The sequence below is a fragment of the Caretta caretta genome, chromosome 5, assembly GCF_965140235.1.
Source record: "Caretta caretta isolate rCarCar2 chromosome 5, rCarCar1.hap1, whole genome shotgun sequence".
Lineage (NCBI taxonomy): Eukaryota > Metazoa > Chordata > Testudines > Cheloniidae > Caretta > Caretta caretta.
Genome location: NC_134210.1, coordinates 52743924 through 52771612, shown reverse-complemented (window position 1 = coordinate 52771612; position 27689 = coordinate 52743924). Strand labels below are relative to the sequence as shown.

General features: G+C 40.3%; 3 long non-coding RNA genes across 3 annotated transcripts in view; 2 read left to right on the top strand and 1 right to left on the bottom strand.

Annotated features, from left to right (window-relative positions):
• The window catches only part of LOC142072137 (uncharacterized), a 75075-nt gene that overhangs the window by 39813 nt on the left and 7573 nt on the right, over positions 1 to 27689 (top strand). Inside the window, exon 2 of the long non-coding RNA XR_012668460.1 lies at positions 27044 to 27520. This is a non-coding gene — a long non-coding RNA (uncharacterized LOC142072137). The remainder of the gene's footprint in view (positions 1 to 27043; positions 27521 to 27689) is intronic.
• Positions 9292 to 14754, top strand: LOC142072138 (uncharacterized). Its single transcript, XR_012668461.1, has 2 exons — positions 9292 to 11192; positions 12727 to 14754. It is a non-coding gene; the product is annotated as an uncharacterized LOC142072138 (long non-coding RNA).
• Positions 18984 to 27689, bottom strand: part of LOC125637281 (uncharacterized) — a 34073-nt gene continuing 25367 nt past the window's right edge. The window contains exons 3-4 of the long non-coding RNA XR_007356886.2: positions 27304 to 27496; positions 18984 to 20143 (exon numbers count right to left, since the gene is read on the bottom strand). This is a non-coding gene — a long non-coding RNA (uncharacterized LOC125637281). The remainder of the gene's footprint in view (positions 20144 to 27303; positions 27497 to 27689) is intronic.

Here is a 27689-nt window from a genome sequence, read left to right as displayed (position 1 = left end):
CCGGCCAGAGGACCGACCCTCGGGGCACTCCACTTGATACCGGCTGCCAACTAGACATGGAGCCATTGATCACTACCCGTTGAGCCTGACAATCTAGCCAGCTTTCTATCCACCTTATAGTCTATTCATCCAGCCCATACTTCTTTAACTTGCTGGCAAGAATACTGTGGGAGACAGTGTCAAAAGCTTTGCTAAAGTCAAGATACAATACATCCACTGCTTTCCCTTCATCCACAGAGCCCGTTATCTCATCATAGAAGGCAATTAGGTTAGTCAGGCATGACTTGCTCTTGGTGAATCCATGCTGACTGTTCCTGATCACTTTCCTCTCCTCTAAGTGCTTCAGAATTGATTCCTTGAGGACCTGCTCCATGATTTTTCCAGGGACTGAGCTGAGGCTGACTGGCCTGTAGTTCCCAGGATCCTCCTTCTTCCCTTTTTTAAAGATGGGCACCACATTAACCTTTTTCCAGTTGTCCGGGACCTCCCCCGATCGCCATGAGTTTTCAAAGATAATAGCCAATGGCTCTACAATCACAACCGCCAACTCCTTTAGCACTCTCGGATGCAACGTATCCGGCCCCATGGACTTGTGCACGTCCAGCTTTTCTAAATAGTCCTGAACCACTTCTTTCTCCACAGAGGGCTGGTCACTTCCTCCCCATACTGTGCTGCCCAGTGCAGTAGTCTGGGAGCTGACCTTGTTCGTGAAGACAGAGGCAAAAAAAGCATTGAGTACATTAGCTTTTTCCACATCCTCTGTCACTAGGTTGCCTCCCTCATTCAGTAAGGGGCCCACACTTTCCTTGACTTTCTTCTTGTTGCTAACATACCTAAAGAAACCCTTCTTGGTTATTCTTAACATTTCTTGCTAGCTGCAACTCCAGGTGTGATTTGGCCTTCCTGATTTCACTCCTGCATGTCCGAGCAATATTTTTATATTCATCCCTGGTCATTTGTCCAGTCTTCCACTTCTTGTAAGCTTCTTTTTTGTATTTAAGATCAGCAAGGATTTCACTGTTAAGCCAAGCCGGTCGCCTGCCATATTTACTATTCTTTCTACACATCGGGATGGTTTGTCCCTGTAACCTCAATAAGGATTCTTTAAAATACAGCCAGCTCTCCTGGACTCCTTTCCCCCTCATTCTTTTGATCTCCTGTGTTTGTGACCCTTTCCTATCCTGGTTCAAGCCAGTTTTGTTGGTTAGTTGGAGAGGAGGTAAAATCATCAAACCTAGTATCCTGGCATTGTCTTTAACAACTCTCCAGTATTTGTGGAGAGGTGGCTTATCTTGAGCCATTATTTCCTTTGTGCCTTTTTTTTTCCAGGCAGTCTCTTGTTGTATTAAACCAATACAGTCATACAAAAAAAAATCTCAATAACCTGGTCAACATTCAGTATTAATAAATTACAGAGCAGCTCCATATCCATCACAATCCACCCAGTGATGGAGCTGCCTGAGTTTGTGATGTTGGATGAATAACAAAAGTTCACTCTGGAGCCAGTTTGATCCCACACACGTTTAAGGTTTTAATAAATGTAGTTAAACAAATGCAGATTACTTTTATTTAATGTAGCTAAATCATTCTCATGTGAATGCTATAGGTCTGTACAACTACTCCTCATTGACTACAGCCTCATCTAGTAGTGAGTGAAAAATTGATGAACTACAGGCAACCTTGTCAATGACTCGGGCAATAGGCCGATGGAAGTTTCACTGGGAAACAGCAACCTTCACAGGAATAACTGCCAGCTTATTGCTGATAATAGAAACATACGGCAATAAGATGAACAGCAGTGTAAAGTACTGAAATAAATTCTAAAGATTACCTAGTGGAATACAAAAGCATGTCAGCTGTTAAGGAATTTCATTTTTAACTGAGTATTTTTTTCACAGCACTTTAACTTATGTTCACAATGGAGTCAATATTAATGTACATTTAATCGCTGCTATCTACAAACAACCTTTGGGTTCAACAACATGCACAAAGCACCAACAACAGTTGATATGTGTTATTAATATCTGTCTGTCTAACACCCCTGCCTACGTAGTGTGCAGAAACTATGGGAAATAGTTTATGCTCTGATTAATTTCCCATCAGGATTTCAGTTTCTAAACCATTTTCAGTGACATACCTAGACTGTTCACTATAGGCCTGATCCAAAGTTAATGGAAAGACTCCCACTGACATAAGTGGGTTTTTGATAAAGCCCCATGGTTCTTCAGTCTTTACTCAGATTTTGTTCAGTCAATTCTCCCACTGAAGTCAATGAAATTATTCCCTAATATAATAGAGCACACTGTCAGGAAGATTTTAATGATATTCAGCCTACATTTTCCCTATCTTAATCTCATCCTATTACTCCTAGTTATACCTCATTATATGACTATTTTTTGCATGACTATTGTCTCCCTTTTGGGGGCCCAATCCTAAATTATGCAAAACTCCCATTTTCTTTGATTATGGAGGCAAGATCAGGCCAGAGTATTTACACATTACAACTGTTCTCATTCCCCCACTTTTCTATCACTTAGGCAAGCTCTTGCTGGATGACTTCTATCTATGGAATTTTTGATAGAGTGGGGTCTGGGCAAAGACTTCAGAACTGAGCCTTATGGCAACCCTGAAGAAGAGAGAAAATGAAAAGATTAGTCATTATAATGCCAAGACATACAGCAACAGGAATTTTTAAATAAAATAGCTTTTATAAGATCAAATAGAAAAGGAGTACTTGTGGCACCTTAGAGACTAACCAATTTATTTGAGCATAAGCTTTCGTGAGCTACAGCTCACTTCATCAGAAGTGAGCTCACGAAAGCTTATGCTCAAATAAATTGGTTAGTCTCTAAGGTGCCACAAGTACTCCTTTTCTTTTTGCGAATACAGACTAACACGGCTGCTACTCTGAAATAAGATCAAATGTTATCGTCTTTCCATCCTCACAGCTATATATAAATCTGTAGTAAAATTATTAGATGTACTTTCTTTCATTAACAACCCAACAAGTTTTAAATATCTTTATAATTTGCAGTGGGCAAGACAAATAGAATTACCTCTGTTTTGACAAACAGTCACATGTTGTGTATAATTTGGCCTTACTGGATGGTTGGTCTGGAACTTCTTCTATCTTACCAGAAGTTGAAAGTTATTTCTCTTTAACAAGGTACTTTTCCTTCCTTGAGAGCTCAGAATTTACTTATGACCAAGATGTCACATGGTATTGATGATCTCCCTACAGGTAAAGAAACCTACTTTTTGCAATTTGCTAGAACTTTATTAATTCAGAAGGATTAACTTAATTAGTGGTTTTGGAACATCAGTAACGTGCACTTCAGGGTAGATTTTTTCCTTCCCATTACTCCAAGCCTCTGTACACTGTTCCAGCAAAATATTTTGAATCTTACTGCAGGGATGGTGTTGCGCCACTCTTCTTTAGTAAGGACAGGTTTTTATCCATTTTTATATCCTGCTCCTGAGACTAACCACCATGCAAAAAGTAGTTATGATCTATTACCTTCACTATGAGTCAAGATTTCCCTGTGCTCCCCACACATGCCTGCAAGTATCCATCATAGTCTTACATTTGTAATCTTTTTTGCTGTTTCTCTTCATTTTTTTCTGTAACTATTCAGATGTCGGATATATTCTGATTAAAGTTTTAAAACAACATTTTATTCTGTGAGTCATTGTGATAGTCCTTTCTTTGCTCCATCCATTCTTTATCTGAATATTCTGCCCCGAGTCACTTCCTTGCTATGCTGACTTATACTACTTGAGGGTCTGGCCATCTGTTCACAGCTCAGACCCATTTCTGTATCGGTCTGAATTCAAACACCCTACATTTGTGAAAATAGATTTTGATCATGAATTCAACCCCGAATTCAGTTTTTTCAAATTCAGTGAGGGGAGGGAGATGTTGCTCAACCCATTACAAAATTGAGAAATTTGATCCATGGTTGTGATTCTTGTCCTTCACTAATTTTCAGATTTTAGGAGGCCCAAACACTTGAGCTGTAGAGGCATAGGAGTTATAGGTGATCCTAAATTGCTTGTTTTCAGGAAGGAGGATCCTGAAGGGTCCATTTCTTTTTTTAATCTTTTATTCTCTTCCCTTCAGTTGCCCCATATGGTGGTGCTCTTCCACTTGACCAAGAAGTGCTGGATGCAGCTTTTTCCGTTCATGAACTGGACAGAAAGTTTGCTAGAGAGGGGTGCAAAACGCTCATGTCTCCAAGGTCAATCCAGTGTAGTGCAAGTGTACAGTGTCTCCTTACCAAGAAATCCAGGGTTAAATTCACTCTTCAGACTTGGATCTCCTATGTGTAAAGGACTGTGTTAGCTTGGCTTAATTGCTGAGCCTGGTACCTGCTCATAGCATTAACAAGAACCTGTGGAGTTAGTCATGATAATCTACTGCATATATATCTTATTAGTTAGTGTCACTACAGAGGTTAATGTCCTGTAATCAAAAATAAGTTTAGTCCCTGTCAAGGTTCCTCCCCCACTCTGAACTCTAGGGTACAGATGTGGGGACCTGCATGAAAAATCTCCTAAGCTTATCTTTACCAGCTTAGGTCAAAACTTCCCCAAGGCACAAAATATTCCACCCGTTGTCCTTGGACTGGCCGCTACCACCACCAAACTAATACTGGTTACTGGGGAAGAGCTGTTTGGACGCGTCCTTCCCCCCAAAATACTTCCCAAAACCTTGCACCCCACTTCTTGGACAAGGTTTGGTAAAAAGCCTCACCAATTTGCCTAGGTGACTACAGACCCAGACCCTTGGATCTTAAGAACAATGAACAATCCTCCCAACACTTGCACCCCCCCTTTCCTGGGAAATGTTGGATAAAAAGCCTCACCAATTTGCATAGGTGACCACAGACCCAAATCCTTGGATCTGAGAACAATGAAAAAGCATTCAGTTTTCTTACAAGAAGACTTTTAATAAAAATAGAAGTAAATAGAAATAAAGAAATCCCCCCTGTAAAATCAGGATGGTAGATATCTTGCAGGGTAATTTAGATTCAAAAACATAGAGAACCCCTCTAGGCAAAACCTTAAGTTACAAAAAAGATACACAGACAGAAATAGTTATTCTATTCAGCACAATTCTTTTCTCAGCCATTTAAAGAAATCATAATCTAACACATGCCTAGCTAGATTACTTACTAAAAGTTCTAAGACTCCATTCCTGGTCTATCCCCGGTAAAGACCAGCATATAGACAGACCCACAGACCCTTTGTTTCTCTCCCTCCTCCCAGCTTTTGAAAGTATCTTGTCTCCTCATTGGTCATTTTGGTCAGGTGCCAGCGAGGTTACCTTTAGCTTCTTAACCCTTTACAGGTGAGAGGAGCTTTCCCCTGGCCAGGAGGGATTTCAAAGGGGTTTACCCTTCCCTTTATATTTATGACAGTCCCATTCAATTATGATTGGAAAAGCTGTTAGGAAAATGTCCCATTTTTGTAAATCATTGTGTAGGAGTACCATTTCTTGAGCTAGCATTATGCAGGTTTCATTGAAAGATAAAAACTAGAATAGCAACATCTCTTGTTTCCATTAATCCTCTCTTCCTCATTGTGTGGGGGCGCACCCTCACTCTAGTAGAGAGGTGGCTAATAAGCTCTTCTAGGCTCTGCCAGCCTTAATCAGACACTCCTGTAAGGCTTGCACTGCCTGGAGGGAGGAAGCTTAAAAAGGGAAAGCCCCCCCACAGGAAGGGGTAGAGATGAGGGAGAAGACTGCTGTACCTCAGTGGCAAATCAGCAAAGAGGAAGACAGTTGCAGAACTTGCCCCCTCTGTGATTGCATGGAACAGATATAAAGCAGGGGTTGACCCAAATTAGGAGCTAGAGACAGACCCTAACCCTGAGTAAAGACACTTTACGTGTAGATAAGCCAAACCACAAAGGGTGACCAAAAGGCTTCCTAGAAGACTGACCACGTATGCTTTTTTCCTTCTACTCTGATTTTTCCTCTCTCAGGGAAAGGCGTGGGAAAAAGACCCGTTTGTCTATTTGGTTTTTGTTTGTTTTGGGGAATCCTTTGTGTACCACAAACAGGAGAAGGACTCTGCAAGCAGCTCAAACCGTGGGCTTGTGTCTGCTGGGAGGGCTACCATACTCTTTAATAACTGACCTAGAACAACAGGAGCCACCAGTGAATTCAGGCAAAAAGTCAATCTACTCTTCTAGGCCAAATTGAGTTTGCTGCATAGGGCCATACAGTAATAGACTAGGCAGCAATATAAGTCTCCAGAGAAACTGTTTAAAACCCAACAGATGATGGCTTTACTGCATCTTTCCACTTTCACCTTTTTAATCACTCCAGCCCAAATCTAATAACCTGTTCCACATACCCTTAAATAAAAAAATAAAAAAACTTCTTGGGTTTCTGATCCTGGAAAAATAGCAAAAGGTATATAAAAAGGCAAGTATACTATGATACCCTATTCTACAAATATATATATATATCCCAGTATTCATTCGCTCTTGGATTGCCTTTCTAAATCATAGTGTTTTTCATACAATTTCATGTATCTCAGCTGTGAAAACAGACTGTGTAACATGAAGGTACAATGGGAAAACAATGCACAAGAGATGTTTAATATGAATGTAGTGCTTAGGAATGTTTTCATTGACAACAGTAGATTTTTGCAGTGAAAGAGATAATTTGGTATAAAAATTGTTCAACATTTAATTTTCAATGTAATTTTAATAACAATAGTCAAATGCGATTTTTCTATTGCTAGTTAATCATAAACTTTAATAATTGCTCTCATTCAGCTGTAGAGTATCTAAATGCTGTAACTGTTTCCATTGGTTTTGTTGGTTTGGTGTGTGGGATTTTTTTTTTCCAAGATAACTCTAGTATGAAAGTATAAAATACTATTAAGTTTCAGATATAACATCATTAGTTTTTGTTATATAACATATATTGAAGTGACATGTTGCATTTGTTTGTGAAATACAATTTTTTATAGACCTGTATTGTATACTTCTTTAGAAAGCTGCACCTTAGCAACCTCATCTAAGTGTTCCATGGAAAACTAAAGCTGTGCTGGGTGCAACAGTTCAGGGCAACTGTACCTTTATTGCCTCTCTGTGATCCAGTGACAGCACCCACTCTCAGCTCCAAGCTGCTCTGCTTTCACCTTTCTTGGCTAGAGACATGCATCTCTATCCCTGCCTCCTGACTGGGGTATTTCCAGGCTGCACAATCTCCTGACTATACTGTTATACCCCCAGAAAAAGACAGACTGCCTGAACAGGCCTGCTTCGCTTCTCTCCTCAGACATGGTACATGCTGTAATTGCCACAGTTAGGTTACCACACAGCCCTTTATAACCAAACACATTTACTCTTAAGGTGAAAGATTGCAGAGAAAACATTAAAAACAGTAGAACAACCTACATGCATGCTAATAACCATATCAGAAATCACTCCAACAAGCACTCTGGCCAGTGAACACTCTTTAAGCCCCACCCAGAGGTTTTCCAGTGGTTTCCAGTATATCATTCCTTTTGCTGAGAATGAAACTCAGTCTTATAGGGCCTCAATAGACCAAAGTCCTTCCAACCCTTTCCTAAGAAGGCCTGTCTGGTTGCTGGATCAGAAAGAAGATCCAGAGTCAGTTTTAACTTAGGCTATTTATACAAAAGTCCTTTTGTTTGTCTGATGGTCCCTGGAGAATCCAGTTTGAATCACTATATGTGAGCTTCTCTCCAGGGAGCGGTAGCTCTCTGCAGGTGTTAAAATCTGAGTGAATTTGCCTAACCACACCCGACTGTTTTTAGTTCCTGGAGGTCTGTGGTCCCCCTCTCCTGTGGAATTACATGCAATCCCTCAACATTTGCATTTTTAATACAGTGAACTCCTAAAATACTTAAACTTAATTCAATAAGATCTGTCCAGGATATTGTCTTATCTGTCACAGTGAGCTTTCACCTATCGAGGAGAAATGTTAATTCTCCATGGAGAGTCAATGTCCCTATTGCTCCATGTGCATCTGAACAGATTACAGAGACAAGAGGAAGACTTCTGTGTACACATTGTGAGTGCACTAATGTTGAATATCTCATTTCATTTGCGATATGCTGCCCTGAGATTTAATTTCTACAGCTGAAAGTACAAATATTAACTTTGACTAGAGTGTCCAAATATTTTAAGACTGCTTGGTATACTGACTGAATATAATGTAATGAGCATATAAAGTAATTTATGGTGGTGAGTTGAGTCAATTTTTTGTGTGTAAAATTATTACACTTGTTCCTTTAGGTTCCATTCTCTTCTCCATATAAAGGACAGTTACATTCATATTCACCGTGAGCAGAACAGTCTCCATTATGGGGCTATAGGGTTTCCATAGTAAGTTAAAAGGGCTATGTAATCTGGGGCACCACAAAGCATACCTTGATGTTTTTAACTTATGGTGCATTTTTCCTAACATCTGGCAAGTGGAGTGGTACAGATAAGTCTGCAACACATCATGGGGATCTTTGTGTAAACTGAGGTGAGTGTTAGATTATGCCTTGCATTGTACCATCTTTGATCTATGCATATTTTCCTATTTGATCTCGGCACAGCACATTTAGCCATGTACTAAGGAGTTCTTTCCCCTTTGTCTTTCAAATGCTATTGTATTGGACATTCTCTGTCTTTTCAAATATATGTTTAAGGTTGAATATATGTAATGTTCCCTTCTTCTGCTATTGTTCATTTACAAAGATAAGTTTTATATACTGTAAATTTTATTTTGTACCAAAAATACATTATCCTGCAAGCAAATTGAGTCTAATGTTCTCAATGTGCCTGTAATTCTTTTGCAATTGAGTGAAGTGTGAAAATTCATTTGACTGCTCTTAGTGAAAGATAGGAGGGGTGGGAGATGGAAATTGTTTTACTTCTGCCAAGTGAGCACGAGAAGTACAGATTATGCATGTCACTGTTTGAGGGAGGATGGAGGAAACATGTGCTTCAAAAATGCATCACCAAATTCAAGGGAAAAGAAAAGGACTCAGGACAAATATTTGTTTTTCTCCAGCATTTATTCAGTAAATAGCCATTAACACAGAACAAGTTAATCAAAATAAACAAAGCGCTAATTAAGGTTTGAGCTAGTAAAAAAATAGGTTTGGCTTCCAGGCCACAAACGTCTCAAAATCAGAGATTTCCATGGCTGCTCACAGACTTCTGTAGGATGAAAGCCAACAGTGATTTTTCTGAAATGGACCCAAAAATAAAGCTTCACTTTTGCTCTTTGCTTGAAAACACTGCTGCGCTAAAAAAAAAAAAAAAAAAAAAAGAACTAGATAGCAGATTTCATAGTAAGCAGTTGGTCAGACTGGTCAGACTTCCAACAAAAATATATGAATTACAGGAGATGGTACTGTTGATTTGGTAAATGGTAGTTTTCCTTCTCAGTCAGTACTTTAGCATGGCACTAAAGGCACTGTGCTGCTAGAGGCGTCCTCTGTCAGATGAGGGTAATAACCAAGCTCCCGACCACTTGTAATTATGTAAATGTCCCATGGCGCTTTTCACAACAGGAGTATTAGTCCTGTTATCTTAGTCAAATTTCACCTTGAGTTATCACATTCTGTCTCGGGACAGACAGGAGCAGGTTGGAGGGGACAAAGCAGGAGAGGTCATGCTTGAGGGGAATGGGCAGAAGAGTCCGTGTCCACTAGAACACTATCCCGTCTAGAGACTGGGATTGAACCCAAGATTCCTGAATCTCACCATTCCTCTGATGTCAGCATATACTTGTGAAACCCACTGGGAAAGTGTCCCACCCTCCCTCTATGGGGGAGGTTTAGATTGGATATTAGGAAAAACTTTTTCACTAAGAGGGTGGTGAAACACTGGAATGCGTTACCTAGGGAGGTGGTAGGATCTCCTTCCTTAGAGGTTTTTAAGGTCAGGCTTGACAAAGCCCTGGCTGGGATGATTTAACTGGGAATTGGTCCTGCTTCGAGCAGGGGGTTGGACTAGATGACCTTCTGGGGTCCCTTCCAACCCTGATATTCTATGATTCAATGATTCTCTAGTGCTAGTCCACATAGAGTAACTGATAGTATTAGTAGGCTGTTCTCCTTTGTTAGATCAAGTGGCAGAGGTCTCTGAGGTGGTGTTATGGAGCGTTGGTGGTCTGGCCTAGTGGTCAGAGCAGGAGTCATGTCTAGTGGGCAAAGCAGCACTCAGGTTGGGGAATGGAGTTGAAGGTCAGTACCAGAGTCAACTGCCAACTACCAGAGCCGGGTCAAGCCAGAATCGGAGCCAGGAATCGAAGGTGAGGGTCAGAGTCGGGATCAGATACCAAATCTTGGAGTCAGAAGTCAGAGCTGGGAGTCAAAGGCAGGACTGGTAACTAATGGCCGGAAATGGGGCATAAGGGCAGGAACTGGAGGAGAGGCAGGTAGCAGGCATGGAGCAGGATCGCAATGGGAACTAAGAGCACAGGCAGGGGCAAGGCAGGAGCCAGAAGTAGAGCAGGAATGAGGAACAGGGTTGGATACAGAGTGCAGGAAGCAGGCGCAAGCAGGGTCCAATGCAGCTGCAGCAACAGTGAGTCACCTGGTTGCTCAGATAACTTCTTTGCCTCCTTCTGGCTTAAATATCATGTTTGGGACAATTGGTGGAGCCAGGCAATCCTCTAACCAAGGATTCGCGGGGTGATGCCTTGGCTGAGGCTGTACCCTTGCTAGCTCTTCGGCCCACCAAGCTTCATCAGACTTGGGTGTCAAACAGGATGTGTTGGCTGTCTGGGAACTCACATGCCAGAGACATCAGAGGTGGATCTAAAGGTTCCAGCCCAGCTGAGGAAGCATGTGTGTGTTGGTGTGATGCCACATGATGTAATTTGTTTTTTCAATTTTCGTCTCTTTAAAAACCAAGGAAATTACATACAAAACAGCTACATTAAAAAAACGCTATTAAGGTTGCAAAGCTAAACCCTCAAAATTAGGAAATGCCAGCGTTAAAGCTGTCTGTGTAGCCATCATTTGGCCCCTTTGTGTGTATGCATTATGATACAGTCTTTAATTACATGATCATATACTATTTATTCTACAAGATTCCTGCCTCATTCTATGCATGGGATGGACCTGCAGTGGGGTGAATCAGAGATGTGTAATGAAGGAGATTATCATCTGTAGGACAGCTGCCTCATTTGTTGCAGAAGTTCAAAGGTGTGTACTATTTGCAGGACTGAGACAGGCAGGTCTAGGGCCACACAAGTCTAAAGGCCCATTCCCTCAACTTAGGGGAGGAGCCACTAAGCCCAGGATGCAATTGAGTATGTGGGACAAAAAGGAGAAAAGAGCAACAAGAGTGACATCAAAGATTAAAAATCAGGGATACAGAGGGAGACACCAAGCAGAGAACCCTGGGCAGCACCCCACTGCTCCTCAAAAGTGTCCAGTGCATCAGTGGACACACCCCAGAGGAATTGTGTCTGGAGATATGAGCAGATGTTGGACCAGAAATAGGCACCACAGTCACAGAGTATGCCCATCTCCATCCAGCTTCCTCCTCCTGGTGTGAAAGATGGCCATCTTGGCCAGTGCCAGGCAGATGTTGACGAGGAGGTCCTGTGACTTATGGGGCCAATGATGGGGTGTGAGTAGATCAGGAGGTGCAAGGAGAAGTGCATTAAGAATCTCAGTAAGACGTTCTGGCTCCTCCAGAACAGGGGCTACATCCTGACACACTCTACCAGTGGTGTTGGAACACTTTTTAAATAGCGGGGGTGCTGAAAGCCAGCCCTGAAACCTCTGTCTGACACCCTCGTCCAAGCTGGGGCCGGGAGCTAGGCTGCGATTCTGGGGTTGGGGGAAAGGCTGGAGCTGGCAGCTGGGAGCCCTGGGCATGAGGCTGGCAGGCAGGAGTCTTGCCTAAAACCTGGGGGTGCTGCAGCACCCCAATACCTCTAGTTCCCACACCTATGTACTCTACATAGATTTGTGGTGAGAGGGAGATCCTGGCATATAAGGGACAGGTGTCGGGGGAGTTTGTGAACCATGCCAGTTACACACCTGCCCGTGTGGCTCCATGAAGGAGCTGCCTGCTAATATCTCTGGCAGGTTGTGAAACCAGAGTGGAGTACAGACTGGCCCACCAGAGTTGCTTGCCCTCTTCAGGTGGCAACGGATCCCACCACTTGGGAGGAGGTGGATGGTGTGAAGCACGCGTTCATACAGATGTTTTCTGGGCATGGTTCAGAGGTGGACCAGCTGCATGGAGTTGAGATTGTATGGGTTGCGTGTTTGGGTGGGCAAGGAGGCTCATGGGTCTGATAAGTTCAGAAGGACGTGAGGGGAAAGGCAGATGGGGAGCACCTTCTTGAAGGACCTGCTTAAGGAAAGCAAGAGAAGCAGGAAGAAAGGCTGCCCTTGCGTCCTGGAGCACATGATGGGGGACATGTGGGGTGGATAGTCCCATGCACTCGGTAAGTGCAACGGGGTCTGCCTGGTCCCTCTGACTGTAGTCCAGGAGGTCTCAGAGTCTGGTGGTGCCAGCCAGGACCATCATCAGTGCACCAAAGGGGATTGGAAGGTATGGGATTGCTGACAACGAGGCTTTCATGGTAAGACAGGTGAATGCTGCCATGGGAAATTTGATTCTATCCCTGCCTCTGCCCCAGAGTTCCTTTGTGATTATAGTCAAGTTGCTTAAACTAAATTTTTCACAGGTGGGCACTAATTGTGTGTTCCTCTTTTTCAGGTTGCCCAACCTGAGTATAACTGAAGTCAATGGGAGCTGTGATTTGAACTTATAAAGGTGGCACCTCAAGGGCACCCACATTTTGTGGACAGTTTTGACCTTAATCTCTCTTTGCCTCAGTTCACTATCTGTGCGATGAGGGTAATACCACTCCCTCACCTCACAGGGGAGTTGTGAAAATTAATTCAGTTATGTTTGAAGCACTCATACTACAGGGATCAGAGCATAGAAAAGCACCTACAGAAATGAATAATTCTGTCTTCAGAGCAGGATTTGAATAGTGTGCAGTAAATAAGGCCTAGGGCCATACATTAAACTATGGGGATGAAACAAACTATTGAATAGCTACTCATTAAGTGACTGTAAGCCATTCTGTGCACTGAATGAAGCAGGGGGTCCTGTGGAAAAAGTAGTATCTGATTGTGTAATTAGACAGTATCATAACGTATATGCCCAAAGGAGCCAAATTTAGGTACACAGGTAACTTTAAATTCTGGCATTTACTAGCTTTTGAGTGCTTGACTCTGCAACCTTTATAATGTTCTTTTAAGGTAGTTTGTGTGTGTGTAATTATACAGAAAAGCTATTTTGGGAAACTTTTGCAGGTTTCTAATATATATTTGTTGGTTTATCACTGAGTCTCATACAATGAAACTCACATTACTTAGCAGAGCTGGGAACATACTTAAAAATGTTTCCACAAGTATTTACTAGGACAGAAAGTTGAATTTGATTTGGCCATGTGTGTGCCCCCTTTTATTTGCTTTCTGTAAATATTTTAACTAATAAGTTTACTGACAGGAATGTTTATAGAAACAGTACGTTTTAAGCAAATATTGGCGAATATTTGTGGAAAGTCCATTTTGAACTCATAAATATGAGTATTTGCACTGGATGTCTAATTCTACGTTTTACTATATTATCATTCAATGAGGGAATACCAGTGCTAAAAGTGCAGAGCAGGCCAAAACAACCCCCATCACCACCAGTCCTCCCCTCCCCTCCCAAACATACAAACAAAAAAAACCCCAAACAACCCAAGAAAGAAAGCGGGGCCGAGGGGGGGGGGGGGGCAGGATTAAGCTGGTTTGCTAAAAGGCATACTTTAAGCACTATCTTACTAAAGTTGCTGCTCCCAGGTAGACACCCCACCCCACCCCTCACGCACACTTTTTTCAGTTCTCTCTAAGCACTGGAGAGCACAAATATATAAATGGCCTTTTTGTCCAGTCAGAAACTAACCAACAAGCTTGAGAATTCTGAATATTAAGTATCTGCAGCAAATTTTACTTTCTTAAATTTATTATTGTTCCCCCTGCATTCTGCCTCTCACATAAGCTAGTGTTAAAATCCACCTGTTTCAAATGTTGCTGTATGTTGTGATTTTGTTGGGTCAATAGAGTTTTACAAGGACATGAGAAACTGTAAAATGTTCAAATTCAAAGAAAACAGAGAACTTTGAACTTGTGTCTTGTCACATATCTGAAGGAGGAGATTATTCCCAAACATTTTGGTTTTAAAATCTATTTATTTGTAATTCTTTAATCTACATGTATATTCCCTCTTACGGCTTTGAAAATTTAAATAGATATTTTTTGTTTTTAAAGTGTCTGTGTTCACCTTTTTAAAAAAAGAGATAACAATTAAGTTTGTGTCTCTATAATATAAACATAATTAACATCCGTGGTTTATGGAATTAATGCTGCCTATGAGGGAAGAGCTTCACAATTAAATCATGGACTTGCTGCTGTGCAGTTTGGAGACGTTAGCTTTGCTTACAAGACAATGGGTTTATACTGTATATTCCATAGATTCTCATTATGTATTCTGTCAGCAAAATTAAATTAGGCAATCTCACTACTTGCATCATCTCAGTATTAATATTGTTTATAAGACAAAATGTTCCTCATGTTATGTTTCCACTAACTATCAGAAATCATTTTCCTCTTGGAGGTTGATATTAAAGTTTATATATGATAACATTACTATTTGTTTTAATATTTTCCAATAAAAACAACTACTGTTTTAGTGACTGATATTTTATTTCCTTTAATATTTAGGCAAGTATTCCATAGAATAGCAATAAAAAGATAAGTTGCTTACAGCTAAACAGGTGAGGATCTGATTCTGCCGTCTCTGCTCACTTAAGATTCCCATTTCAGCCAGTGCCCCAAGTTGGCAAATAAGAGGCTAGGATCTTAGAGGCTTTTATCAGCTTTTTAGCTATCGGTTCTGTTTTACTGAGAAACTGTGTTCTTCCAGTCTAAATTACCTTTATTTTTATGAAAGGAAAACAACTAATCAAGAAAGACAAAAGTAAAGTGTCTGTGAAAGAGAAATGGAGAGCAGTGTATCTCTTTTGTAACATATGTTGCAACATCTTCAGCTCTCAAAATGGCAGCTGCTTCTGCAGAAAGCACACTCTTAGAAACTGAAAAATGCAATATCTCCGGCTTGGCTACACTTGTGAGTCACAGCGCAATAAAGGACCCCCGGGAGCACACTAGCTCACTAGCCGTCCACAGTGGCAAGGCACGTAGAGCGCTCTGACTCCTCAGCTACAGCGCTGCTGATACTCCACCTCGGCAGGTGGAATAACGTTTGCTGCGCCCCCGCTGGAGCGCTGCAGCGCCAGTGTGGACGAGGTGTTGCATTACTGCACTCTGATCAGCCTCCGGAAACATCCCATAATCCCCTTAAGTCAAGCGGCCACTCTCGTCATTGTTGGAAATCGGCTGCAGGAATGAGGAAATGCCCTTTCAAAGCTCCGTTTCGGAGAAGCCAGCTGCTTATCAGCTCTGAGAAAAAGCAACCATTTATTGTTTGTTTGAGTGAGTGAGAGAGAGGCGGGCAGGGGGGAGGAGGAGTCTGAACTTACAAGACTGCATGCTGATACACTCTCAGCACCCCAAAAACCCACTCTCTCTCCCCCCCATACACACAACACACTCCCCGTCACACTCTACCCCACCCCCAATTGAAAAGCACGTTGCAGTCACTTGCATGCTGGGATAGCTGCCCATAATGCATTGCGCCCAGTGCCGCTGCAAGTGCCGCAAATGTGGCCATGCCAGTGTGCTGTCAGCTGTCAGCGTGAACACACTGCAGCGCTTTCCCTACTGTGCTCTACAAAGGCAGGTTTAACTCACAGCGCTCTATGTCTGCAAGTGTAGCAATGCCCCTAGAAAACAACATGCTAAACATTACCTAGTTACGTACAACACGATACCAACTGCAATCTTTCTTTCTCAAGGAATAATTCTAAGGAACAAAAAGTGAATTCACATTACATTTTAGCTAAGGGCTTGGCTACACTTACATTTTATAGCGCTCTAGCTTGCTGGCTCAGGGGTGTGAAAAATCACCCCTCCCCGAGCGCAGCAATATAGTCCAGAGCTCAGAGCTAATCCCCTGGTGGAGTGGATTACCAGGAGCGCTGGGAGAGCTGCCTCCCAGCGCTCGCGCATGACCACACTCGCACTTCAAAGCACTGCCACGGGAGCACTCCCACGACAGTGCTTTGACGTTTCCAGTGTAGCCATGCCCTAAGTTAAACAAAATGTGCTATTTTAAACACTAGACGCAGATCTACAGCCTTTAAACACCCAAACTCAGAATGAAGTCAATGCACAAGTACTGCTTGATTGGTCCCAATTGTGTAAAATTTGAAATATTTTCACATCCATGTCCTGACAAAATAACATATTTTTATTTGTGCATTTCAGAAAAAACAATTTGTTTTATGAATAGTTTACATGGAAATGTCACACTTCAGAGTGTAAAAAATGTTTATCGCCATCATATGGAAGATATTTTAACTGAACTTTGAATTTTAGGCCACTCATCAAGGATTTTCAGACAAGTTAAAATGGTTTTAGTTGGCCCTTTTGGTTTAAAAGTCAGTCAACATTTTCATTTTCTGGACTTTATAGATAGGCCAGAACCAAGGAGTTTGGAATCAAAGCCCAGGGCTGTTTGGATTTGGTGTTTCTGTTCTGCCCATTGTGTATACAGGCCACAGTCATGAAATTCAGATCTTGATGTGAATTTGAACTTCATCAAATTCATGGTTTATGTTCTGATCTTGTGTTCCACTTTGGTCAGTCTTTAGTTTATACTTTCAGCTATTGGGCCAAATTCTGCTTTAATTTTGACCCGTACAATCCAGTTACCTTGACTATATTCTTACCCTGATTTATCGCCTCATTAGGGTTTCAGTGATGTAAATGGAATTTGGTTCTAAATCTTCACTGTAAACAAAAGGGTATATTCACCTCTCAGTGCAAAAGCGGAGAGTATATGCCTCAAAAAAAGAAAGAAAAAGAGAATGCACAACTAAAACTTGGCAGACAAGGTCTCAGCCAGAGGGTGGATTTTTTTAATTTATTTTTTGGTAAATGTTGAGCTCACTTCTCTGCTTAGGTAAGTAGGCACACATTCCCATGTATCTTGTAAAATCAGGAATAGTTCTACACATGCATGTTTTTACAAGATACACAGCAATTCTCACTCACATATCTTTCTGATGACAAAATCAAGCCATCGGTTTAAATCTATTTGGTTTTATTTAAGTTATAGGAATGAGGGGATGGGGAGAATACTGGCTCTGGGTGATTTCTTTGAGCTCCTATCATCCAAAACCAGGTTCCTTTTTTAAAACTAACAGCCCAGTCCTGCATACATGTGCGTTGTATATGAGAAGAGGTTTGCAAGAAAAGGGCTCTTATTTGGCAAGTTATAAATCCTGGACTTAGAGTCTGATCCAAAGCCCATTGAAGTCACTGGAAAACCTCCCATTAACTTCAGTGGTTTTTGAATCAGGTCCTTAATGTGGAATTGCAATGTATCACTCTCACTATCCTCAATAAATTTAGACCAAAAAACCCAAAACAAAACAAAAAAAAAAACCAACTCAAACCCTGGCCATATATTAACAGTAGCCTGAGGGTTTTAATAAAGATTCATAATATACAAATCCTATTATGTTTAAATGCCCATTTGCAGCATATACCATCTAAGCTGTGAAGTACAATAAGGGACATATTTATTCTGCCCTCATGCTATTTGTAGCTAGGATGTGTGCGTAATTCATATGAGAGACCCACATTACCTGAAATCATTCTGCTCTTACCCACAAAATTGCACCCATCGGGGGAGAGATCGTTGGCAGAACTTGCCCAAAAGAGCAATTTCCATATATTTTCCTTGTAGAAAAATTAGAAAAACAGAAGCTTTTAAGATTCAGCTGACCTTGGGCAGCTTATTTTACATGCTGAGCCTAGAACTCACTCAACCATTCCCATTCCAATACCAATAAATTGCAAACAGTAGCAAATAAATTACAAATCCTTAATGGAGCACAGTGGAACCCAGGGTAGTATCACCAAATTTGTGTGAAGCTTGGATCAGGGTTAGAGATTCTACTTCAACTGAACACAATAGCAAAACTCCCATTGACTTTAATAGTCAGGATCAGGCCATATGTACAGTATTAGAATACTAATGCACAAAAGGATGGAGTTAAGAATTCTGTGCCCACCTTAAATTCTAGCTGTTTGGCTTTTGAGTTTATTTTAATGTATGTTCATATTTAATTATTATTAATTGTAGGTGAGAGTGCAGAGTCAAAGAGCAAAAGAATTTTACAATATCTTACATAACCCAGCTGTATTTTTATCAGATTAATTAGCACAAACAAGGAGGTGACTTTCTACAAAGATATCTGCCATTTGAGTACAGCGTGGCTTCTTTTGTAGAGTTCATCACTGGTGATATTCAAAACAGTGAAACAAATTGAAGAACCTGGTGGCCGTTTTTAAAAACAAGCAACCCAGCAAAAGTCTCCCTGTTCCAGGATAAAGTGAAGATGTAAATAGGTCAGAATAGTAAGGAGTAACAAGTGTTTGGTATGCGTAGGCAGGGGTTTTGTTTTTTTAAAATAACATCTAGTCGTAATTATACTTATGTAGGACCCAATCCCATAATTTCCATGAGACTACTCCATGAATAAGGATTACTCACACAAGTAAAAGTTGCATGATTAGATCAGGATTAGTTGCAGGATTATGTTTGTTACCTAGATTTTCAAAAAGACAGTTGGTGGGAGAGCCCATGCTTAGATGCCTGTGGCCACTACAGAAAAAAATAAGAATTGGGGTGATATTCTTTGAAAGAGCAGAAAAAAATCAGTTGTTTAATAACAGTGCTATCAAGTAGCTGATATATTTTCATTTTGTCTTTTTGCTTGAGACAGTTACCCTTAAGATCCTACAGAAAGAAGCATTTCTATCATAGTACGCACGACTAGTAGAAAAGGAAGAATAATCTGATTCTGTGCACCTCACCTTGAGGGTGATGGAATGGACATTTTACTATCAGTGTTTATACATTAATACACAGAAACTTGTCTTGGTAGGGTTTTTCTAGGTATCTTAATTCTGCTGATGCAAAGTGAGAGTGAAATTACAGGTGCCAGTTTGCAGTGTAGAATGCTGATAAACAACTTACCATTTTGCAGTGGCTGGTCACATCTGGAGTCTTTTGGGATGCAAAAGTACTGGAAGGATTATTGCAAAACTTAAAGACACTTATGTTACCATAACTTTTGTTTTTAATTAGTAGTTTTTACATTTTTCTTTTGGAGTATCTTCTTGCTTATATCATACTTATTTAGTTAAACATCTAATTGACATCAAAAGCAGGGAATCAGACCTACAGCACTTGTCAGAAAACTTTTCTAGTTTGACCTTAGACTGAGACAGGCTGCTATAAAACCATGGATCAGTGGATTGTGTTTTATTAATTTCAGCATATCATGAAACTCCATAATCTACAGTCCACAAATCTGACCTGTCAATCATATTAAATTGTCACACAACATTTAATTTGTATACATTATGCATAGTGTGGAATGGAATCATAACAATTAAAGTGCATTGGTGATCTTCCTCCTTAATTTGTCACAATAGTTTCATAATAGTTCAAAATCAACACACAAAACAGTCCACAGTGTGGACTGTGGCAGTCGGAGTACCCTAATCTTCCCTTTTGTGATTTTTATATTGTTTTGTCTGGGCCACAATGTGGAGATATTCAGCTTGATTTTATATATTATTATAGTGCTTTTTCATTATCAAAATCCCCAGATATCCTCTGCTAAAAGGTCCAATCACAATGCAAGATATTGTTATGAATTAGTATTTATTTATATTATTTATTATATCATCTTGATAAAATATGTCTGGAAACACAAAACAGATCAAGAAAGGCTTGATTCTTAATGTTCCTTGTACACAGTCACGTTCTGAATTCCTTGCAGAATTTCCATCAGGTCACTGTAGTAATAATTATGCATGTATGCAGTTAATGTTCCCTGACTGCTTCTGATCCTCTGTGTCTGTTCCCTTTCTGTGCTGTCCTGTTGAGATCATACAGCCTGAATATAACATGCTGCACACTGGTCAGAACTCAAAACCCTGGCAAATTGATAAGCCCACCTATGGAAGAAGAGTTTCAATCCCCACAAAATAGAAAAGGAAATGTTAATGCACACATATTTCTTATATAATTTAATATATATTCATTGTGTTAGAAATGTCTGAAATGGCTTAGTTATATCCTCCACTGTTGTCCAGAAATAATTTCCTTTTATGTCATGCAATGTGTTTCTCATGAGAATATACTCTCAGGAATGGGGTGAATTGGAAGCTACCACCCATTAAAATGAGACCAGATTTTGGCCCAGTACTGTATTTTAGCTAACTAGTCATTATTGATGTTTAGTGTACTTTATTTTTACTATGCTCTTTAGTGTATTTATACAAAATATTCATACTGAAACTGAGAGCACTCCAAATTCACCCCTTTGTGGGAATAGGTCTTTCATGAAAATTCATTGTTTTATGGATAATTTTTTGCTTAAGTGAAAACATTGTCAAAGTTGGGTATGACTTTTTTGTGGCGCATTTTCAAATGCTGAGGTTGGGCTGGATACGGGATCAGGATCATAATCTGTCAACCAAACTCCCATTATTCTCTGATCCATCTATGGTAGTGTCTTATGGAGAAAGTCTAGCTTTGTGCTGCTTTAGTTTCTCCTGATTGATACTGCTAAACATGTTTGATAACCTTTAGCCCTATGATTGTGTGCAATTGCACAACCAGCTCCCATCACATCAGTAATGCTTTCACTACATACTGATAACAGTGGGAAGCGATCCTGATGGGGCCCGAGCCCCAGGTTCTTCCCCTGTGCCATGGGTGCATGCACTTATTGATGCTAACTATGATGGCCTTGCACTTTGGGTGAGCATAGGATTTGGCACCTACCTGCAAGGTTGAGCGCACACCTTTTTAGCTGCTCTTGAGGTTCATCCACTTTGTCATGAACTCTATGCACGGCTTGAATCCATGTATATCCTCTTTCACGTGTGTGCTTTTAGTATAATATCTCAACTCAGTGCCTCATCCGAAGTAAAATGTCCTAAACCTTGATGTTCTGTCACCCAGTCCTCCACCATCTGCTACACCTAGTCTTCTCTCCACTCCCCTCCTGATTGCTTCCTCCCGCCTCTTCTCTCTCAGCACAAGATAACTGTACATGGTACGTGTGTGTAAGGAATAAGTAACTGTATAAATAGTTAGTTTTTTTCACTCTGCCTCTCCCATCAAAAGGTCAGTTTTAAGTATGGCCTCTCTACCTATTCTGCCTCATCTTGGAAGTTTACATGCACAAAATATTGTGCAAATGTGGCTTTTCACATTGTTGCATGGCTAAATGCAGAAATGGCCATGGTCTTGAAAATTGTGCAAATAAAAATTGTAAAACATATTTAAACCTTTAAAAGTGTCAAGTATATTCAGATATTAGCTGGTCTAGCTATTTACATATAGATGTCCTTTGGTGTTTTATCCTAGCTATCCTCAGACATACAAACAAAAGGGCCCCAGCTATGCCCTTCTTTCAGTTGCTTTCCTGCCTCCCTTTATTTCCATCACCCAAAATGAAATGGAGAAACTTTTGCATTAAATTTCACTAATAAAAAAAACCTTTATTTTTGAATGAGGCACATATGGTATCTTCATGAAAACAGATCTAAAATAAATAAATAGCCGATCTGCTGTACCTGCTGAGAAATCAAGCATTCCTATCTGTCATGTCTTGTTACCCAACATAACACATGCACATGCTGTAGACAGACACGCTAGCTTGGACATGTAGCATTATGTTCCAATTTTACTTCACCAGGGAAGCTTTCTTGAGTCTGACCCTGATTCTGATGGCAAAGATCCAGAGGTCTTATGACAAAGCACTGGCTCAACCGTGTGCACAAAACTAGCCCTTAGAAAGAGGCATTGACACTCAGCATGCCATCCTTCATTGTCAGCAGGCAGAGTACAACCATTACAAGGATTTACCGTATCCTTAATACTGCTGATTCATTGACAGAAATGGGAATTAAATCATAAAATTTTACTACAGTTTGTAGCCCTAGCATCCTGTTTCAAAGACTATAACGTTTTTAAAAGACATTTCCATTTGTGGCAGAAAACTGAAAATCATCTAAGAAACCTTCTGACCAAGACCAAATCTCCCCCCTGCCCCCCGCCATATCCTGTTGTGTGTTTGGGTGGTGTTGTGTAAGATTGTTATAAAATTAGACACATAATGATGGGTTCGGCATCAGTGCCAGGTGAAGTAGAGCAAAAACAGAAGAGAAAAATTAGGGATTGCAGTTAGGCTGGGGAACATCATAGCATGGACTGGTGGATGCACAACTGGATCCTAATGGGTGATCTCTCTGTTGCTGTTTGCTCCAGCAGTTTAGGGAGTGGAAGCCCATGGATTGCACTTGAATGTGGGAGTCCTTCATAATAGCCCAATTCACTATTTCTACTGCATTGGTAAATGATGTACTGAATATGGTCACAAAGAGGGGATGTTCTCTGCAAAGTTTAGGGGTGGTTAGGTTACACAAGAGTTAATGCACTACTAGCCTTTCTCTTCTAGTTTGTATTGTGCTAAGTGCTTAAAGTATGCAGTGTTGTAGCTGTGTAGGTCCCAGGGTATTAGAGAGACAGGGTGGGTGAGGTAATATCTTTTATTGGACCAAATTTCTGTTGGTGAGAGAGACAAGGTGACCTGAAGAAGAGCTCTGTGGAGCCTGAAAGCTTGTCTCTCTCACCAACAGAAGTTCGACCAATAAAAGATATTACCTCACCCTCCTTGTCTCTCTAAAATGCTTAAAGTGACATTTGCCCCAGCACAAAATAATGTCACACACAACTGAACACATTTGGGAGTCTTCCCTCAGAAGGAGCCCAAGCTCGGGGATAAAAAGAGTGCTATACATTTACACCCTTAAAATTTCTCCTGGTTGAAAGACTTGATTCATTCTAACAGAATTACTGTATTAAGCATAAAGAACCAGCATCTTTCAAACAAACCAAACTTTTTAATTGCGCCCCCGGTATGCCAAGTTTGGAGTGCACTGGCAGTGTTGCATGCAGGAGTCTCTTGGTGCTAAGACTGGCCTACAAGAATATCAAACCTCAACATTTAAAAACTCCTAAAATAAGAAGAGATAATTACAACTGCTCCTGGCTGAAAACAGTGCTCAAGTACAGAATTGACAAAACATCCCCACATTATGGGAATTTGCTACAGATATGGGGATTTCTTGTGCACCCAAGAAATATACCACAGCCTACCTGGTTATAAGCCCCATAAAAATGTCTCCGATCCTGAATTGCTTCTTGAGAGTTGTTTCAGGTAATGTAGTTGTATTGGCCTGTGTGGATCGTATTCAACTTTGTTAAATGGTTGAGAATAATTTTCAATGGAGATCAACAATTAATGTAAAAAAATTTCTTGACTTAGAAAGCAAATTTCAATACATTGGTGTTCGTGACCATTTTGTGTTTGCGTTCTGTGAAAATAGAGTATTTGAGTTTCACTGGTTTGAAATACCCGTGAAAAGTGAATCCTAAGTTTGATTGCTGGAGTATTGATCAAAAATAAATTTGAATTGTTCATTCAATTATAAAATTTATAGTATTAGTTAGTTACATAAGTCATCCAATGAGAGAAAAAAAATTACACCATGTGACTTAACTAATGTACTATCATGGTGAAAATTTTGAATTATATGTTTTATTATAATATTCACAGTTGACATTACTTGTTTGTATCTTGAAGTCATTCAGTCAAGGAACAGAAACATATCATGTTACTTATACGGTATAACTGATCAACAGAGCTCAAGTTTTGAATATTTACAATTTAAAGATTCATTAATAATCTGCAGATCAAGAATTATCGGCTGAAGAAATTTGTAAATAATTCTGAATAATGAATACATTTGAGAATTTTACAATCTGTTTATAAGCAATCCACAAACGGACAAAAAAGTGAAATCGGATGACTAAATTGCTGGTTGAAAATTATTTGTTCAGCTCTAGTTTTCAATGAGCTTTTTTAAAAAAAAACACTCCATCTACATTGATTAGCATCTACCAATACAACTTAGTTACAAGAAACTATTTGGAAGAACTATTTCAGGATATACATTTTTATCATTTCATTGGGGCCACAGAGAAAGATTTGCGTTAGAATACAGATTTGCTGTATTCAGATTTGCTTCTGAATACAGAAGTGGGAACTAAGGATTCCAGTTTTCTAATTCTGGCTCTGTTACGGACTCACTCTATGGCCTTGTGCAGGCTCTTAGCTGTTTCTGTTCCTGCTTGGTGCATTTTATATGTCATACTTATAGTAAAGAATACATGGATAAAGAGGTTAATTAGTGTTTATATGGTCCTCTGAAGATTAAAAATGCTATATAATTATTATTATTTGTATTATGATAGCTCCTAGGGGGTTCCATTGCGCTAGGCTCTGTACAGACACAGAGAGGGAGACAGTCCCAGCCCTAAAGAATTTGCAATCTAAATAGAGAAGACAATAATAGACATACATCATGTAAGCATAATAGATCAGACATCTATAAATTACATTTACTGTCTATATCACCGGAATTACTTAAAAAAAATTCCCCAAATCATCCTCCCTCTTCTCCATTGCCCAGCTACCCGAGCAAGCCAGGAACACCAGGCTGACCCATACTGCCCTCCTGCCACCCCTCAGAAACAGAAGTGGAAAGAAACTATCTCTGACCTACTTATTATTCTCGCTAGTCATCTGTCCCTGACACCCATTCCCTATTGCTAGCCCAAGTTAATTCCTACTTCCCCAAAACCTCTAGTCCTAGATAAGGTTTGGTTAAAAAAAGAAACAAACAAAAAAAAGCACTCTAGCTTAATCAGAAAAATTCTCAACATTTGTCTAGATTTGATTAAAAGTTGCTGAGAATGTAGTCAGTCTTTCCTGGATTGGGGGAAAGGGTGGTGGAATAGTTAGCGCCACATGGTCTCACAAAGTACTACGTATTATTAGTATCACTGTAAAAGTTAAGAGAAAGCTGCATCCATTTTACTTGTTGAAATGGACAAAATGTAAGAAGCCAATCTTAGCAATAATAAACAGTTAAATATATTGGAAAATAAAGACCTGAACCTGCTGTTCTTCTTTAAATTAAACTCAAATGAGCACACTTCAGGCACAAGTCTTGCATTCAGCCACATATAAGCATTTGTTTGCACTAGTCTGAAGAAGAACAGCAGGTTCAGGCCCTTTATTTTCCAATACATTTAACTGTTTATAATTGCTAAGATTGCAAACAAATGCTAAGCTTGTTTATTATGGCTAATCTTATTTGCTTTCAGTGAACTCTGAGTCTGAATAAAGACTGAAGAGTCAGGCCCAAGGTTTTTAAGTACAGTTAGCGTTTGTGACCCCACTGTAGGCTGTCTAATCCAAAAAAGTGGTATTATTTTGGCCTCTGGCAGTATAGGTGAAGTATACAAGAAGCTGATTGAAGACCTGTTTCCATCCTGCTTTAAAATAGGTTCACAATCCAAAAAGGAACTTTGAACACTGTATTTAAATATTAAAACTTAAAGCTTTACTTCTATAAGGAGGTTTATAACAATCAATAAAAAATAGCCTTTGACCTTTGACTTGAAAGGTCTCAGCAAAACAGTGGATTTTCAGATTCAGGCTTTTGGTATTTAAAAAGATTAACAGCTGAACTGAAATAAACAAATTAGTAGAACTGCCTGCCCCAAACCCATTCTGATTAGGTGATAGATGCAACCTCTTTTACAGTAGCTGAGGTCTGTAGGATGCTCTTGTCCAGAAGGATTTTATCAATGGTATTGCCTCAAAAGTAAAACTGACTAGGATCAGTGCTACTGAGAAAAGGCTTCTTTCTGTACAGGAGGAAGGCACTAATCAAATTCTTCTGCAGCTGCTGATCTGGCCCTTTTCAATGAAACGAAAGGCACAGAGAAAGAGAGGAAAATGGAAATGCAGGGAGAGGCAGACTTAAAGGAAGAAGAGAACTGAAACAGAGGTCTAGTTTCCCCTTTCCTCTGGAAAAACATAGGTGGCCAGAATAAAGATGTTTCCACTGGGGGGATGAGGGATTTGCCTTCCCTGAGGAGTAGGCAAGGCCCTAAACTTCACTGATCCCTCTGTGCATAGTGTGACTTTCAAGAATTCAGTGAAGGCCAGGGCAATCCCTGTTGAAAAAGCCTGTTTTATCCAGACTAGATCTAAATGTCCCAATAGATGAGACTTCGCCATTTCCTTTGAAAGACTATTCTACAGCCTAGTAGTCCTGTAGATTTCACTGTCATGAATTTTTTTCTATGTTTCAGCCTAAATTTGCCTTTAATCTTTTCCCCCCTAGTTATACCACCTTGCTTCAAATTAAATAATTCGCTCTGCTCCTTGGGGCCCAATCCTGCCCCTATTTACTCAAACAAAACTACTGGAGTCAATGTGAATCTGCCTGAGTTTGGATGGCAAGATTGGTCCCTTTCTGTTTATACCCTTCCTATATTTGTAGACTGCTATCTTGTCAACTCCCCAAAGTTGACTCTTAGCCAAACTTTTCATATTTAGCTCTTTTAAATATTTTCCCATGGCTAATGCCATCACATCAGCACCTGGTTATTTTGGTTGCTCTTCTCTAAATCTACTCCAGATTGTCAATATTTTTGTGATTATGTGGCACTCAGAACTAAATGCAATAATGCGAGTTCACACCAGAACATTTTGGATTAGGAGTGTTATCCCTCTCTTCCCTAAAGTGCTGCAGCAAATTAGTCCAGGATGTCTGGGATACCAAATTCCAGTGGGTCCTCAAAATGGCCTATGTGCTTTAAAGATGCCTGTATCTTTTCCGTTTTCCAGGTAGACATCTTTAAAGGGGTTCTGCTCCTCCTCCCAGCTGGACAAATATGTACTCCCTGAACCACCTAAGAGTCTTTGAACAAGCAAGCAGCTACCTTCTTTTTTGAGTGTCAGCCTGCTGGAAAGTCCTATAAAGTGCAGTGCTGTGCTGTCACTCTAAGGAGTGTTGCATGTGGATACAGCACTAAGAAAGCTGAAGCCTTGAAGAGCATACCATCTCTCCAGGCCCTCAGCTCAGATTGCAAAGGAGCCATTCTCACCTCTGTCTAGTCGGTATCTGTGGCCCAAAGCACATCAGCATGCGAGAGTCGTTACCAGTCCTTCATGTCTGCCCACTAGTATTGCAGCAGGTCCTCAAGACCACCTGAGACAGCCAGATCCATCAGAAGTAGGCCTCTGGCAGCCTGTCTCCTCTTCTTCCAGGACAAGGCAATGCTGGACATCTCCATCACACTGAGGGAAGGAAGCAGTGGCAAGGTATGTGCAGATATCTATATGTTGCCATTTGTCCTTATCCTTTGTTTATAATCTTTTGAGCTTGTTTTCATTCCAGTGCTCTACTCCCAGCCAATTTGAATTAATTTGTCAAAAGTAAGGTTGTATGAGACACAGTATCAAGTGCTTTACTGAAATCCAAATATATTAT